We start from the raw sequence: 16,209 nt of genomic DNA on the forward strand, positions 1-16,209 counted from the left end.
GGGGGTAGTGGTGTGAAGTAAAAAAGAAAAAAAAGCTGGAGCTGGTAAAAAAGAAAAAAATAATAAATGGGTTGCCTCTGAAGAGTATTCTTGCCAGATGGTTTCCATCTGAAAGTTATGGGCAATGAAGACTCGGTTCTTGGATGTCTGCAGTCCCTATCATAAATATTTATATAAATACTTATAGATCAATTGTCTGTTAAATCATTTCCCACCTAGATTAATTATATACAGATCTCTGAGTGATGTAAAAAAAGAGAAAGCAACCATGTCCTCACTATTTAAGGCCTTATCCTCTGACACAGATAGATGTGTTTTTGTCTTGAATGTTTGCCACCCTGAAAATAAATGTAAGGAGCCTGTATTATGTCTGTTGGTTGAATATATACGTTGGCTACAATCCAGCTAAATTCATGGAGCTACATTGTTTAATTTGTTGCTGAAAAGGAACACAAGGTTGTTAGTGCAGTAAAGCCCTGCTTATGTTGTAGGTGTTCTAAGCTTTCAGAAGTTATTTAGTTCTTTCATGAATTGTGAAAAGAATTGAAATGATATAAGCCATTAAAATAATTGGGTACAAGATCCCTGTCTATTATTTTCAATTGAACTAAATCCATGTGTCTGTTATATGTAGAACAATTTACACAAAACAGATGACTAATGAATAAAATATCTCCTGATAAATGAAAGTTTCAGTTAAATTTGTCACAGTTATGGAAAGCTATTAGTGGATCTATTTCACCAGGTTTGCAGAGGTAATTATTATAACAGCATTCAGTACCACCTCTTCCGTTAGTGTTTCTACTACTAATCCTGCATTTTAAGGAGGTTCTGTAATTTGAATATCAAAATTTATTCTGGGATCAAATTTAACGTAGATTACATGGCCAGGAGGGACCATTGTAATAATCTAGTCTGACCTTCTGTATAATACAAACCATAGCACTTCCCCAAATTCATTTTGAATTAGAGCATATCTTTTAAAACAACATCCAATCTTGATTTTAAAATTGCCTGTGAAGAAGAATCCACCATGGCCCTTGGTAAATTGTTCCAGTGGTTATTTACTCTCATGTTTAACGTTCATTTCCAGTGTAAATTTGTCTAGCTTCAGCTTCCTGCCATTGGATCTTGTAATACCTTTGACTGCTAAATTGAAGAACCCATTATCAAATATTTCTTCCCCATGTAGGTACTTACAAACTGTGATCAAGTCATCCTTTAACCTTCTCTTTGTTACGCTAAATAGATTGAGCTCCATGGGTCTATCACTCTAAGGCACGTTTTCTAATTCTCTAATCATTCTCATGACTGTTTGAACCTTCTCAAATTTATCAACATCCTTCTTGAATTGTGCACACCAGAACTGGACACAGAGTGGTCATACTAGTGCCAAATATAGAGGTAAAATAACCTCTCTACACCTATTCAATATTCCTCTGTTTGTGCATCTAAGGATTGCATTAGCCCTTTTGGCCACAGTGCCATACTAGGAGCTCATTATTCAGCCGATTATTCACCATGACTCCCAAATCCTTTTGAAAGTCACTCTTTCCCAGGATATAGTCCCCCATCCTGAAAGTAGGGCCTACACCCTTTGTTTCTGCATGTATACATTTACATTTAGCCTATTAAAACACATATTGTTGCTTGCGTCCATTTTACCAAGTGATCCAGATCACTTTGTATCAGTCACCTACAGTCACCTGTCCTCTTCATTATTTACCACTCCCCCAATCTTTGTGTCACTTGCAAACTTTATTAGTGATGATTTTATGTTCTCTTCCAGATCATTGATAAAAATGTTAAATAGCATAGGGCCAAGAACGAATCCTTGTGGGACTCCCTTAGAAACTCACTTCCTTGATGATGATTCCCTGTTTACAATTACATTCTGAGACCTATAAGTTAGCCAGCTTTTAATCAATTTATTATGTGTCATATTAATTTTGTATTTTGTATAATTTTATTTTTTAATCAGAATATTGTATGGTACCAAGTCAAATGTGTTACAGAAATCTAAATATATTACATCAACACTATTACCTTTATCAATCAAATTTGTAATCTCATCATGAAAAGATATCAAATTAATTTGACAGGATCTATTTTCCATAAACCCATGTTGATTTGCATTAATTAATTAAATTTCCCTCCTTTAATTCTTCATTAATCAAGTCCTTGCCCAGGATCATTGTCAGAATGACAGGTTTATAATTACTTGTGTCATCATGTTGACCTTTTTTAAACATTGGCATAATGTAGGCATTCTTCCAAGCTTCTGGACCTTCCCCAGAGTTCTAAGACATACTGAAAATCAACATTAATGGTCCAACGAGCTCCTCAGCCAGCTCTTTTAAAACTCTTGGGTGAAAGTTATCTGGACCTGAATTTAAAAATGTCTAACTTTAGTAGCTGCTATGTAACATCCTCCTGAGTTATTATTGGAATGGAAAGAATATCAACATCCTCATCATCATATGATATAACTACATCTATTTTTTCCCCAACTACAGAAGAGAAATATTCATTTAGCACTTCTACCTCTTTTATGTTATTACTGATAATTGTACCATTTTCTTCTAGTAATGGACCAATACTATTGTTAGGATTCATTTGTTATGAGTATACTTAGAAATCTCCTTCTTATCCTTAACTCTGCTGGCTATCAATTTCTCCTTGTGTCCTTTGCTTCCCTTATCAATTTTCTACAATTCCTAGCTTCTGATTTATATTCATTACCATCAATTTCCACTTTTTTCCAGTTGTTGTATTTATTTTTTATAGCTGTCTTCACTTCACTTGTAAGCCAGATTTGTTTTGAACCAGTACTGCCTTCTTCCTTGATTATGGTATTGTGGCTTTTTGGGGCATCTAGTAAAGTGTTCTTAAACAACGCCCAATGATCGTTCACAATTTTCTGATTAAATTCTTCTTCCCAGCTGATCTAGCTCATAATTGTTTTCAGTTTTGTGAAATTGGCCCCCTTTTAAAGCAACAAGTGTGTGTGTGTATATATATATTACTGATTGGACGTTATTCTGTTTGCTTATTACAGATGTGATCGAGGCATGTTCACCTCTACATAAGCTAGCATGAAAAATCTTAGACCTGGAGTGAAGCTTTTTTACAAAGTAAAAAACAAACATGCAGCCATTTTTAACTGCTTATATTATAGGAAAAGGGGCCAAATTTACAACTACAGTTTACCTCCATTTACATCAGGGAGGAATTTGGAGGTACAAATATAGCTGTTCAATATGTCACCTTAATCCCCGATTCTGTGATAATATCTACTTTGGAAGACTGTTATGTCTGCATGGACTCTGAAAGAAATCAATGAAACTCTACATGGGACAGTGTCTGGAGGCTGATTGCAGGATCAGGGTGTAATGTATAATTTCAAAAACAATAACTTTTGATTTACAAAGTGAAGTTTGTAAATCATAAGCCCCAAAGTAAAAGGCCAAGATTTATATTTCAAAATGTTATCTAACTTGAATAGTAATTACAGTACAGAGGTATTGCACATTCAAACATGTTTTTTAAATGTTCTGAGTGTTCGTATAAGAAACCTTGGCAGCTTTCCAGGACTATCTGTCTTTAGCACCTCCATTTTTGTTTTTGTTTTTAAATAGGAAATTGATGCAACCCTCTTATATTTAGATAATATTTAAGATCATTATGCAAAACAACAAAAGTTAAGGTTCTAACCTTGTATCAGACTCTACCCTTTAATACACACATACTGCAGCTTCTTGACTTCATAGTTTGAGGGCAGAATTTGACATTGGTCCTTAACTCACTTTGCTTTGATATGTCGGGGGTCTGAGATAAGGTCATGACATGGAGTATTTGTTTTGCACTATTAACTAATCAGCACTAGATAAATGATATCCCTGGTCACTGAGAGCTCCTTAAATCATAGCCCTGAGATGTAATATTGACATACATAAACTGTGGGTATACTTCAAGCTGGAGTGGTAATTTCCAGCTCAAAGAGACATACATGCACTAGCTCTGATTAAGTGTAGCATACAAGCAGCTGGCTGCCCCTGAGTTCATGAGTGTTATGCAGGAGTATCCACACGGTACTGATTAAGGGCCAGATTCTTCTATCAATCATTGTTCAAATGAGTAGCTCTGTGGGAACTACGCAGGTGAATAAAGACTACTACTAAAGACTATGAAATTGCAGGATATGGCCTAAACCAGGGGTCCCCAACGTGGTGCCGGGGCAGTTGTGTGCGCTCGCAGGACACCGCCCACCGAAATGCCTCCGAGAAGCGTTGCCGTTTCTCGGTGGCGTTTCGGCGGTGGCACTTCTTGCCGCTGCCGCTTCTTGCTTGGGGACCACTGGCCTAAACTCTCAGGGTGAAATCCTGGCCTCACTGAAGTCAATGGGAGTTTTGCCATTGATTTCAATGAGGCCAGGATTTCACTTTCACAGTTATGTTCCATCACAGTAAAATATAGGATGAATTTTTGAGGTCTGTCTCTTGGTTAGTTCCTCAGATTTCTTTTCAGGAACAAGGAAGGGCTCTTCCCATGAATACACAAATCATAGTAAATAATATTTTTAAATGCTCTTTTTCTTTAAAGCTCATTTTATGTTGCTCTCAGCCATAGCTCTTATCTATGCCTGTTCTAGAATTCTGCCTCAAATATTCTTGTCATTATCTTTAGATTTAGTTTTTTGTCACTGAACATATGTTTCTAAAAGAATAAAATATTTGACATAGCTCCATGGTAGCTCTAACAATTTTGTATCTATATTTATCTGAATAATCAATTTCATTACCAATTAAAATTTAGAATCTCTATTTTGGCCCAATTTGGGTAAACATTTCAGTAGTCTCAAATGACTATACTATTATAAATTGCTGTTAGGACTTCTGAGATTGATAGGCCTTATAAACATTGAATATCAAATAGTATAGGAATTACCTCTGACTTTATCTGAAATAATTTAAAATAGCGTCTCTTTTAAGGGGCATTTTCTAATCCCTTTTCTGCTTACAATAATACCAAGAAGAAGAAACAAAGACTATCAACACAAATCTATGGCACTCTATCCATGTTTTATAATCTTTAATCATGTTTAACTACAAATGATAAAATGTCAGTTGGAGGTGAGTTTTCAGGGTGAGATCTCATAGGAACCAAGCCTCTGACCTTTCATGCTGACTTTCATCTGTGCTTCCCTTTGACTCTCTCGCCCTTTTCTATCCACCAGGCTGTCACTATTCACTTTCTGCCTGACCAGCGTCCTACTCCATGCACATCCCCACTCCACAATCAACTAGTAACTGATGCTCCAACATGCTCCCTCCCACGTTCATGCCTCCCATTCTGAAAAACTGAAAAGAGTATCTTCTGAGGAAGGGCGAGATATCTGTAAAAAGTAGACTATTGTATACCTAAAATGGAGGTTTGACTGGAATATTATTGATCTAAAATCTATATTGAGCACCAACTGTTTCCCTTCATTTCTGAGATGATCTTGTGTTTTTTAAATGTACACACTTTCCCTGGTAAATAATTTTCATAAAACTGTTAATCATAATATAGTCTCCAATGTGAGGTTAACATGCTCTGATTCCTAATCTCTGAAAACAATATTTTAAAAAATAAAAATATATGTCATTCTAAATCCTTGATGTTGGGATCATGTTACAGTGGTCAGGCAATGAATAAATACACAACGACAAGAAGAATTCAGATTAGTGGATTCAAACAGCAGTGCTTTTGTTCTGTCTTCATTTTCAAAGAAAACTAACTGTAGTTCAATGAAGAAAAATTTAGGGTGCTGTCACTACCAGCATCTCATGTCCTTATGAAAGCAATTGAGTATTTCTCTGTTAGCAGCATTGTTGTTTCCAGAAATGAATGTTAAACACCAGTCATGAGGACAGCATTGCTTTAGGAGGCAAAAGAAGGCAGAGTTTTCATGAATGAATTGCTTTGAGGAATAAAAATGAACTAAAATAATCATTCTGGTAAGTTGGAGCTGATGTCTTAGGATACTGATGCTGAAATTGAAGCTGTAGTAATTTGGAAATTGTGATCATCCACACTACATATCTGTCATTCTATTACATTGCTTTAAAGTTTACTCTGTGTATCTAAGGAGGGATTGCCTTAACATTCTTAAGGCAGATCTCTTCTGAGCCGGATGATGGAAGTCAAATGGGAGGTTTGCTTTTGACCTCCATGAAAACAGGAGCAGGCCCTCTTTACTGTGTCATACCTGCCTTGGAGAAAATTAAATATATACTTTATCTGCATACTCTTTTGTGTGTACATTGAGCAGTACTGTCAATGCCCTTAAATTATTTTGCATATACAATTCAATCTCAGTATTGTTTTTTAAGCTGCTTGTCAGACTCGAAATGGTCTCCTGACTTTCACTTTGAAGATAAGTTGGTGACAAGGAAGGCTTTTCCAACTCGTCTTTAGTATTTAGACTCATGTCAAGTCCTTCACTATAAAGGTTATTAAACATTAGCTATGGGCAACTTAGTCTCCTCACGACTGGACAAATATATTAAATTTTATATGTTGAATCTTCTGTGAAACAATTTTTGCTTCAAACAAAACAGACCCTCATGTAGTTTTCTTATTCTCTATATGGGAAGGAATGATATATAAATTCTTATACCATAGTGACATTAAGATATCATGAGGATGAGCTTGTTCTGTAAACCTAGAGTTAGGTCAAGCAGTAAAACTTAGCTCAGAGAAAGAAGTGACATGTAGGTGTGCACTACCCTAGGAGGAGTCCAGAGAAGGAATTGCAATGCAAAGTCATAATTCCTTCTTTTCTTTCTCTTTATCCCTATGGGAAAGTAACTGATTGCAGCCCTGAAAGGGTGCAGTTTACTTCCCTCCTTGCACTGGTTCAGCTGTGATGATTAGTTCATTTGGGTGGGGGGCAGAGCAAAGGTTCTTCCACTCTCTACCCACCAGCTCATGAGGCATTACCAGGCACACAGTCCCTTTTCTTTCCCTACCCAGTATATGATCCACAGTGCACAGAGCCCTAACATGGCTGCAGAAGGGACAGGAGGGGAGCGGGATCTTACTCCCCTGTGTGTCTTGCATAAATACAGATCTGGCCCTTAGATAGTAGAATAACTATAAAAAACTTCAACATGGTGGAATCCTGTCATTTAAGATATCCTTTTTCTTTCTGAAACTAATATGTTTCCTTTATTTCATTTCACTGCCAAGGCTTTGCCAAACCATCAAGCCATCTTCAATGAGACAGCATAGGTCAATTCTTCTTTTAAAGAGATACTTATGATATCCCCAGAAAGGTCCAAGCCTACCTGGTGAATGCTGTGCCATTTTAGAACTTCTAGTGCCCAACCATCACCTCCCTTCCCCTATTTCAAAAGCCCCAAGCTTGGCACTGTTTTCTGCTCTTTTACAGCTGGAGTTTTGATATATGTGCCCCCATTAGCCCTCCTGGTCTGCTCTTCCAAAAAGGTCAGATTTTTCAACAGAATTCTGCCTTGTTCAGCCTAATAACATGAAACCTAATACACTAAATTTCTAAGATTTCTGTCAGTCTCAATTGTTTGTATATAGATGTTCAACTGATGTGAGGACTTGCTTTATCTATTGCTTGGTACATGAAGGAGGCAAGGTTCTTTGAATTGTCTGGACCATGTATCTTATCCGTATTTACCATTGCTGCTAGATTCTTTTCTTTTCTGCCTTGCCCAGTTAGACTAAATGATGACCTCCGTAAAAGTATACCTGGCCATCTTCTTAGTTTTCTACTGGTTAATTGAGAACAATCTTTGTCTGCACAGCGGGTCATGTCTAGTTCTGTTAAGGAGCTAATACATCTCTTCACTCCCATCTGTTCTGATTCTCTGCTCTGGTAATTAAACTAATCTTAAAATGGCTGTTCAAGATCTGTTGTAGCCTTTACACACTTGCGGCCTTTGTTATTACCTCTAGAGATGGCCTACATTACCATAACATCAGCCTTTAACTTCATGCTTAGTAAACACTGCAGAAACTGTCCTTTACAGAGACAGAGTGGTCCTCCATGATGTAAAGTTCCCCCTCAGAACTGACAGAGCTTAACAAAACAGGCTCACTGCTAACATGAAAAGTTGTGCTGTAAGACTTTAACAGCCTGTTCCACCAGAAACAAAGCAGCTTTTTAGTTTTTCAGGAAACTTCAAACTTTAAAAGTTACCTAGGCAGCTAGTGAAGTTGGTTCACAGTTTTACAAATATTAATGCTATAGTGCTGTGTGAACTCTTTGGCCCCAGTTGTCCGCTCTGTCTGTGGACAGTGGCTGCTGCAGGGAGCCGTCTGTGGCAGTGTTTGGTGCATCGAAATCATAGCTTTACTCTGCTAATGATCCCAGTGAAGTAAATGGAGCTATTCATGTAGTAAGGTCCTATTCAAAGTCAGTAAGGACTGCAGAATGTGGCCCAAAGAGAGACAGAAATATTTAAGTGCAAAGCACACTTTACCCGCTCCTGTGCCAGTTACCATACCATCTACCACTCTTTCATAAATTACATGTACCTGAACAACAGTTCAATTTGACTGGGTTTGGTATATAAAAATTATCTCCACATGGGTGAATGGAATGGGTCCATTTTTCCTTTTAGCTCCTATTACTTGTATGGTCTGTCACCAAAACTTGTTTTAGTCTCAGAAACTTCGGTGGTACCTTGCTAAGCAGGCCAGTTTAACTGTTGCAGTCTCTTAACTGTGTGGTATCACTAAACAATTGTTTATTCATCTTCAGTCCCACAGCTCTGTGTAACATACAGGTCAGAACTAGTGATGTTTAGTTGCACATTTTCTAAAGCACAGTCCTGTGAATTCTCACAAACTTGTAGACAAGTCCTGTGAATCCTATCCCCTATCTCTAATTACTGCCTAGAAACAAACATTAGAAGAGATGCTTGTATTTTTATATAAATTATCCCTGAAGTTGCAGTAGGTTACTGCTTTAGCCTTCACTCCAGAAGAGAGGAACTTTGGAGGAAAACCATGACTGAGAAAAAAGAGTTGTTTTAATGGACTATCTCTTCGCAGATCCATACAACTCCTCTTTTGTATTGGCCTAGCCTCAAGTATAACTGGGGTTAGGAGCCATGATGAAGGGAAGTCTGGAAAGGTATATGCAATATTTAGGAAAGGGAAGGCAGTGTTTGGCACTTGCCTCGGTATACATAGAAAGCTTACCGGAAATTTTAAAAGTCCATTGCTTCTGGGTCAATGTGGCACAACAAGAGAAGGTTCCAAATATGTGGCTGTTCAAAGGCTGTCACCTATTTGAAGATCTCTAGTTGGAGGTAAGTCAGTTTTACTGATTCATGGTTCCATAGTTACTGTTATCATAATTTAAATTTTAGTGAGGTGGTAAGTTGATCCTTTTGTCTTTTGTCACAGAATTCATTTTAGTTTAGCAAGCTGCAGAATGGTACAAATATAGACATTATGTAAGGAGAAATATATCTTATAGGAACTGCTATATTAGATAAATTATGACATTCAAGATAGTTTTTCATTTCCTCTACTCTATCTTCAACGATATAGTCTTCCTTTTCAAAAGTAGTACCCTCATTTCAATCCCTTCTCCTCTTTTCAGATTTTTTTTAAACTTCATTTGTAATAGATCATTTAACATGATATATTACATTGCTCCTGAGAAAGGAAGAGAGACTGATAGCACTAAAGAATGAAGTTTCATATTTTTCCATGGGTTTAGAGATAGTGCAGGCAAGTATGACAGAGATTCTCAGCGCTGCTTCAAGAAAGGCACTTCTTACCCCCCAAAGATCATGCGTTTACATTGAAATGTATGAGTTAGGTTTTACTTAGATGTTTTGTATTGGAACTTTGAATTATAAATACTTCTTCCTTTGTTGATATCTGAAGATAATTCCGTTTTTATGCTCTTTCAATCCTGGAGACTTGTAGTTATACTGAACAGGTAATTTGGTGAATGTGAACTTTCGTTAATTCTTCTAAAAGATAAAACCACTGAATTCTTTTGCATTATATTTCAAAGGACATAACTTAAAGAAAAGGTACTTTTTTGAGTTGTTTTCTAAAGCCTCATTAAAATTGAAGAAATCATCAGTTTCCACAATGGCTCTATAAGCGCTTGGGTTTTGTAAACATTTTGGAATATCACTTAATAAAGAATTTTATTTGAAGCCTATTCTAGTTGGGCTTAAATGCCAGCATTGTTTTGGAGAAGAATAATGTATTATTTTCAGAGATTTTTTTCCCCTTTAATTCATTGCTTTTCAGGCCATTGTTTAAAATCTGGTGCTGCTGGCTGGGTCACTAGGGAGAGAATGTGACACACGATTCCGTAGAGTAGTAAGCTACATAATTTTTATATTTCTCTCTCATTCTCAATAAGGTTTTTTTAATTTGCTTTGCTAACCCCTTTTTTTATTTAATTTTTTTTTGCAAATGTGTACTTATTAAAACCTGAAATAAATAAAAATGAATGAGTAGTTAAGAGCAAAGGAAAATCTGTACATAAAAAGTTGAATATTGATTAGTAATTTGCTGATTTGTTGTACACCAGTGCTATGTAGAATGAGTACAGGAGAATTCTTATTTACATTTTTCTGCTACTTTTATTTTCCAGATTTCAAAATTCTTCTTTTCCCTTAATTGTGGTGTGTGAAATTTAAAAATCAAGTACTGCATTGAAAACTGAATTATAGTGGCACCTTTCAACATAAGACAAGGTTTTACAGTAAATTAATTTTATACGTGTGGTATATTCTAATGGCAGTGTGGTTCCAGCCCATGCTGTGTTTGCTTCTGACACTTCATTCTGCAGATGCTAAGCAGCTGGGACTGAAATTGTCACCATAGTCGGCTGACTCTGAAAGGTGTACACTGCAGTTGGGGTCTGTAGGACAGCATTGGTGAACTACCAGTAGGGCTGGTAAGCACGGTGTTTTGCTATTCGTGATCCAATAAAATTAAGTGAACTGAAGGGACTGGTCACTGAAGATTGGTCAGCTGGCAAGAACACTGTGCTCATCATAAGCCATGAGGTATTACTGAGTAACTGTCTGAGGAATACTATTTTCTTAGAATTTTTGGAGGCATTTTTGTCAGTGGTTGTACTTCATGCCTTACCCTATTATCTGTTTCTTCTAAGTGCAGCTCTTAAGCACACTCAGAACTACTATGCTTGGCTGACAGAAGTAAATAAAAAAAATATTTAAAATGGCTGTTCTTGCACAGTATTTGTATGTGTAGTGTATGTCCTGCCCTGGTGGAAGGGAATTCTCAGCTTTAGCTCTTTTAAATCTGACTTAGCCAACTTCTGTGCCACCCCAGACTCATCATAAGTGGCATGTTGGGAGTAGCTTGGAGAGGGAAGTGGCATGGCTAGAGTGCTGTTTATGGATGGTAGCCAGCTGAAATAAGTTAAAGAAATAGGCCTAAATGCACAAAAAGGAGTTAGGTTTGGTGACGGTCATCATCACACCTCCTAACCTTTAGGTACCTAAAAAGTCTCTGCAACTCACAAAGCCTGAGTTAGGCGCTTGGGCTCCTATAAAATGAATGGGGAGAGATATGCACCTTAGACTGCAGTTCACAAAAGCCAGCACATTAGGCGGGGAGCTGCTGAGCAGAGAGGAATATGTGAAGCACCACATTAGTCTTAGCCATAGGAACCTAACCATGGGCTGTAGAGAGGCACCTATCTCTGCTTGGTATTTTCAGCTGCAAACCCTCTCTTGGCGGTAGGTATGTATGCTGCTAGCAAGCAGCAGTGAACCTCCCTCATAACTTTTAGCCCAGTGGCTAGGATACTCACCTAGGATGTGGGAGACCCCTAATTCAAGTCCCCCCTCTGCTAGAGGGGGCAAAGGGATCTGCCACCTCTTAAGTGAGTGCTCTTAGCATTGAGCTATGGGCCATTCTAACATGGGGCTCCCTTAGTCTTTCCTGTTGATGCTATTGCCCTCTGAATAAACCATATAAGAGTAACTCTATAAAGTTATTCTCATGTTTGTGCTCGCTCTTGCTCCCCCCGCCAGGATATTAGCGAGACAAGGTGGGTGAGGTAATATCTTTAATTGGACCAACCATAGGTGCTGACTCTGTGGATGGTCCAGGGCTGGAGCACCCATGGGGAAAAAATGGTGGGTACAGAGCACCCACTGGCAGGCCCCCATCAGCTTCCCCACCTCCCATCTGCAGCGCCTCCTGACCGCTGGTGGGCTCTGCAGATCAGAGCTTCCCCCTCCCTCCCTGTGCCTGCCGCCCACTGTGAACAGCTGTTTTGCAATATTCAGGGAGGATGGGAGGAAGGGGAAGGAGTGGGGACGCAGCACACTTGGGGAAGGGGATGGAACTGGGTGGGAAGAAGGGGGGCCTTGGGGGAAGGGGTGGAGTGGGGGCGGGGTCTGGGGCAGAGCTGGGGGTTGAGCACCCCCGTCAGTTTGAAAAGTCTGCACCTGTGGGACCAACTTCTGTTAGTGAGAGAGATAAGCTTTCTAGCTTCCACAAAGCTCTTCTTCAGGTCTCTTTGTCATAAGGACCATTGACAGCTCAATGGCATCAGTTATGCATCTAATAAAATCAGCTCCCTTGTATGTGTGGGAAAAGTGACTTTTTTTCTTTTTTAATTATTTTTTTAAGATATGCCACATTCTGGAGAGCAAGACTAATGTCTTACACTTATTCTTTAAAACTTTATGTCCATCATACTAAATTCCAGCTGACTTATGTGCATTTCTGATAGACCTATCATCAAGGTACCTTTGTGGGGTTTGATTTTGATAAGTCATCTCTTTATAAACTCCTATGTACTGGTATTTTCAAGTTTTAGCAGATAGTTCTAGTGATATCTACTGAAGCGGATATTAAGAGTTCTATACATACAAAGGAAAAAAGTCACAGAAACCCATCTGTTCAGAGGATTGTAGCATTTTTTTCAGGCATCCAAAGCCATTATTAATTGACCTTGGTAGCTTGAATTTAAAAAAAAAACTTTCATGTGTATTCCAGTACAGATGGTGATAGCCCCAGAACTGTTGCTTCAAGTCAGCGATCACAAGCTATTTTAAAAAGAGCATATCCCTTGATATACTTCTTACTGATCATGGCCCATTAACAGTGCTAAGTTCCAGTGGGAGAGAGGGTTAGTCAAGAACTCTGCTTGGCTGCTTCAGGGCAGCCAGTGTTATGCAGTCTACTGAACTAATTATACAACTTGATGAGGTCATTAGAGGACAATAAAAGAAAATGAAATCAGTTTGCAATATGTGTGGACAAATTAACCATATAGAGAAATTATGGTTTGTTGGCTCAAAACTTTCCATTTTTAGAAAAGCTAGATTCTCATGTAGTCTCAGCAACAGGATGTTTGGACTAATTTTATGGAACTTTTATTTTTAAAATTGGGATTTGGATCTTGTTTCTATCTGATCGGAATAGATAGTGGGAAAATGAGGCAGCTTGACACCTTGAGCCATCTACTTAATGGAGGCACTCCCATTGATATAAGTCAGAGGGAGCAGATCTCAGATGGTACATGGCCCTTTTGCAAAGTTTTTTCTGCTGATCTGGAAAACGTTTACCTGAGGTAGATATGAAATCCTAGTGATTACAATGGCAAAACTCCTATTGATTTCAATGGGATAAGTATTTCACCCTAGCCAATTTGTGGTAGTTTGAGGAAAACTGGATCATTTTTTATAGTTTCCTTTTTAAAAAATATTGTATATACATATTCTATTTTATATACAAAATATCTATTACTCTGGATGGATATTGAAAGTGAAATTAATAATATGTAGCACTTTTCATCTATAGACTTCAAAGCTCTCTTACAGCTGGGGGAGAGCATCATTAACTCCATTTTAAAGATGGGGAAACTGAGACTGAAAGAGGTTGAGTGAGTTGTTCAAGGTTACACAATGAGTCACTGCCAGAACTGGTTTCTCATCCAATAACCTGTCAAAGGGACCATATTTATTCTATATAGCATTTTTTGAGCAAACTGTATTTGAAATTTCAACTAAATTGAATGTCTGTGCCTGTGAAGTTCATGAAAAGTATCAAGCACCTTGAGCTATGGTTATGAGTCTCCCTGAATCTTTTTTATATTTCATTTTATTCCAGTATTTTTATCCCGTTTGTTTTCCCCTTCCCCAACTTGTTACTCATCACAGCAGTTCTACTGCAGACCAGATAGCTATCACACACAGCTCTAGAACCAGTGCTGGATTTTAAATTTGGTAGAGGCCTGGTAGAGGCCTACTTTAATAACACAGTAGCCAGAACTCCACTGATTTCCCCAAGATCTAGTTATATTATCTCTGCTGCTCACTCTGATCTAATCTAATCAAAAAGTGCTGGGGATAAACTTGCCACAAAGATTTCCGCATATTTGCAGATTTGATATTATCATGCACTATAGTTTTGAAAATTTGTAGAAGTAACATTAGCATTATACCATTGCTTTTCATAATGCAATATGTGAGTATATATTTGTTTTTCCATTATAATAAAGCCTCTTTCCAGGTTTCTTCTGGACTGAAATTTGGCCAATATCCATCCTTGAAAAGCAATTTCCTTTCTCTAAATGTAAAAGAAATGTGGTATAACCATTTGTGAGTTAATCAAGTACTAAATTTAAAAAGAAGTTTACCAGATCTAGGTGTTTTTGGATTCGTAAATACATCTTACAACTTGAATTTATAAAATAATTTTGAGAAGGAATTAATCCATTATATAATGTAATCACTTCTTTCATTTCAAACCCTCCCCCTAAAAAAAAAAAAATGAAAATGGCTACTGTACATCTACTGCTACTATTTTTTAAAGACATTGCACCATTAAAACAATGTGTTCTTTCTAAATGAAATATGAATTAACACAAACATAACAACATGGTATGTATTTAATTGTTTTTATGGCTAACAAACAAAACCAGGAAATTCAAATGTCAGTTTAATGTCCTGTTCTCACTGACACTCTGATGTATCCAGGACAATTACATTTCTATAGGGGACATTTTCTATATTTCTTTTCTGTAATTAACATTATTTGTTGATAAGGTAGCCCATGAAAACAGGATTCTTGTTTCTAATCCTACTGTGTGTTCACTACCTAAGGTCATAAACTGTGTGACATCACAGTTGCTGTGTAAATGATTATTAACGAATATTCCATTGCTGACAAAATAAGAACTGTCAGGACCTTTATCCAGCCATAGAACCAAAACTTTGTTCAAGTTTGGACTGAGTCAAATTAATTCTCCTCACCTAATCTCAACTCTAATCCCTATAGATTCTCTTGCCATCCCCATCCTGTTCCAATCCTAGACCTTCATCCCTAATCTTTGACAGCACAGGGAATGTGTCAGAGAAGCTTGATGCATTCTAGAACAAAGTAGTGTGGAATCCTCAATGTGCTAGCAATTTTTCCATGAGCAGCAAAATGGGGCCCACCAGAGAGGATCTGAGACCCAGAAGCTGCATTACCTAAAATGTAGGTAAAAAGAGCAGGAGTGGGGAAGGAGATACCAGATAGAAACTGGGATAGGATAAAGAACAGGGTCCATGCATTTGAAGATTTAGATTGGATGGAAAAGGAGGTTTGGGAAGTAGATCAGAAGGTGAAACAGTGGGGAGAGTGAGTAAAGTAAGGAGGAGAATTCCGTGGGTTTGATAGGATGGAGGCATAGAAACTCTGTAAGTCTGAACATTCAAACAAGCAGCTGAAATTAACACATTTCACTCTTTATGACTTTAGGTGTGTGTCGGGAAGGATAACAGGAGCTGATGAACATTTAGAAATAGAATTTTGTTTTCAAAAATTGTCTCTAGTACTAATACACCAAGGAAGAGAAATACATAAAATGTATAGGCAGAAATATTTCTCAAACAGAAAATTTTTCAGTATTTTAATAGGTGACATTAGTTGTTAATTATTGGTGTTGTGACCCTTTTTTCTTTTAAAAAAGAGCTTTTTTAAATGTAAAATTATTCAAATATGGCTTATGAGCAAAAATGATCTGACAAGTTAATGCTAACTGATAGCCAAGCAATTTTTGCTACTGATATCACAGGTATATGGTATCCTGTACCTGTCCTCATACAGATTTGATATCATTTTAATTGTGGCTTTTGTTATCTTTCTTTTTTTAAAATATCAAAGATCAATTTATGACAACAATAA

At 37.4% G+C, this 16,209-nt stretch overlaps 1 protein-coding gene across 6 annotated transcripts in view; it reads left to right on the forward strand.

Moving 5' to 3' along the window:
- PACRG (parkin coregulated) overlaps nt 1-16,209 on the forward strand; it is a 494,910-nt gene that overhangs the window by 367,323 nt on the left and 111,378 nt on the right. The window lies entirely within an intron of this gene.

This window comes from Caretta caretta, chromosome 3 (assembly GCF_965140235.1).
Source record: "Caretta caretta isolate rCarCar2 chromosome 3, rCarCar1.hap1, whole genome shotgun sequence".
Classification (NCBI taxonomy): domain Eukaryota; kingdom Metazoa; phylum Chordata; order Testudines; family Cheloniidae; genus Caretta; species Caretta caretta.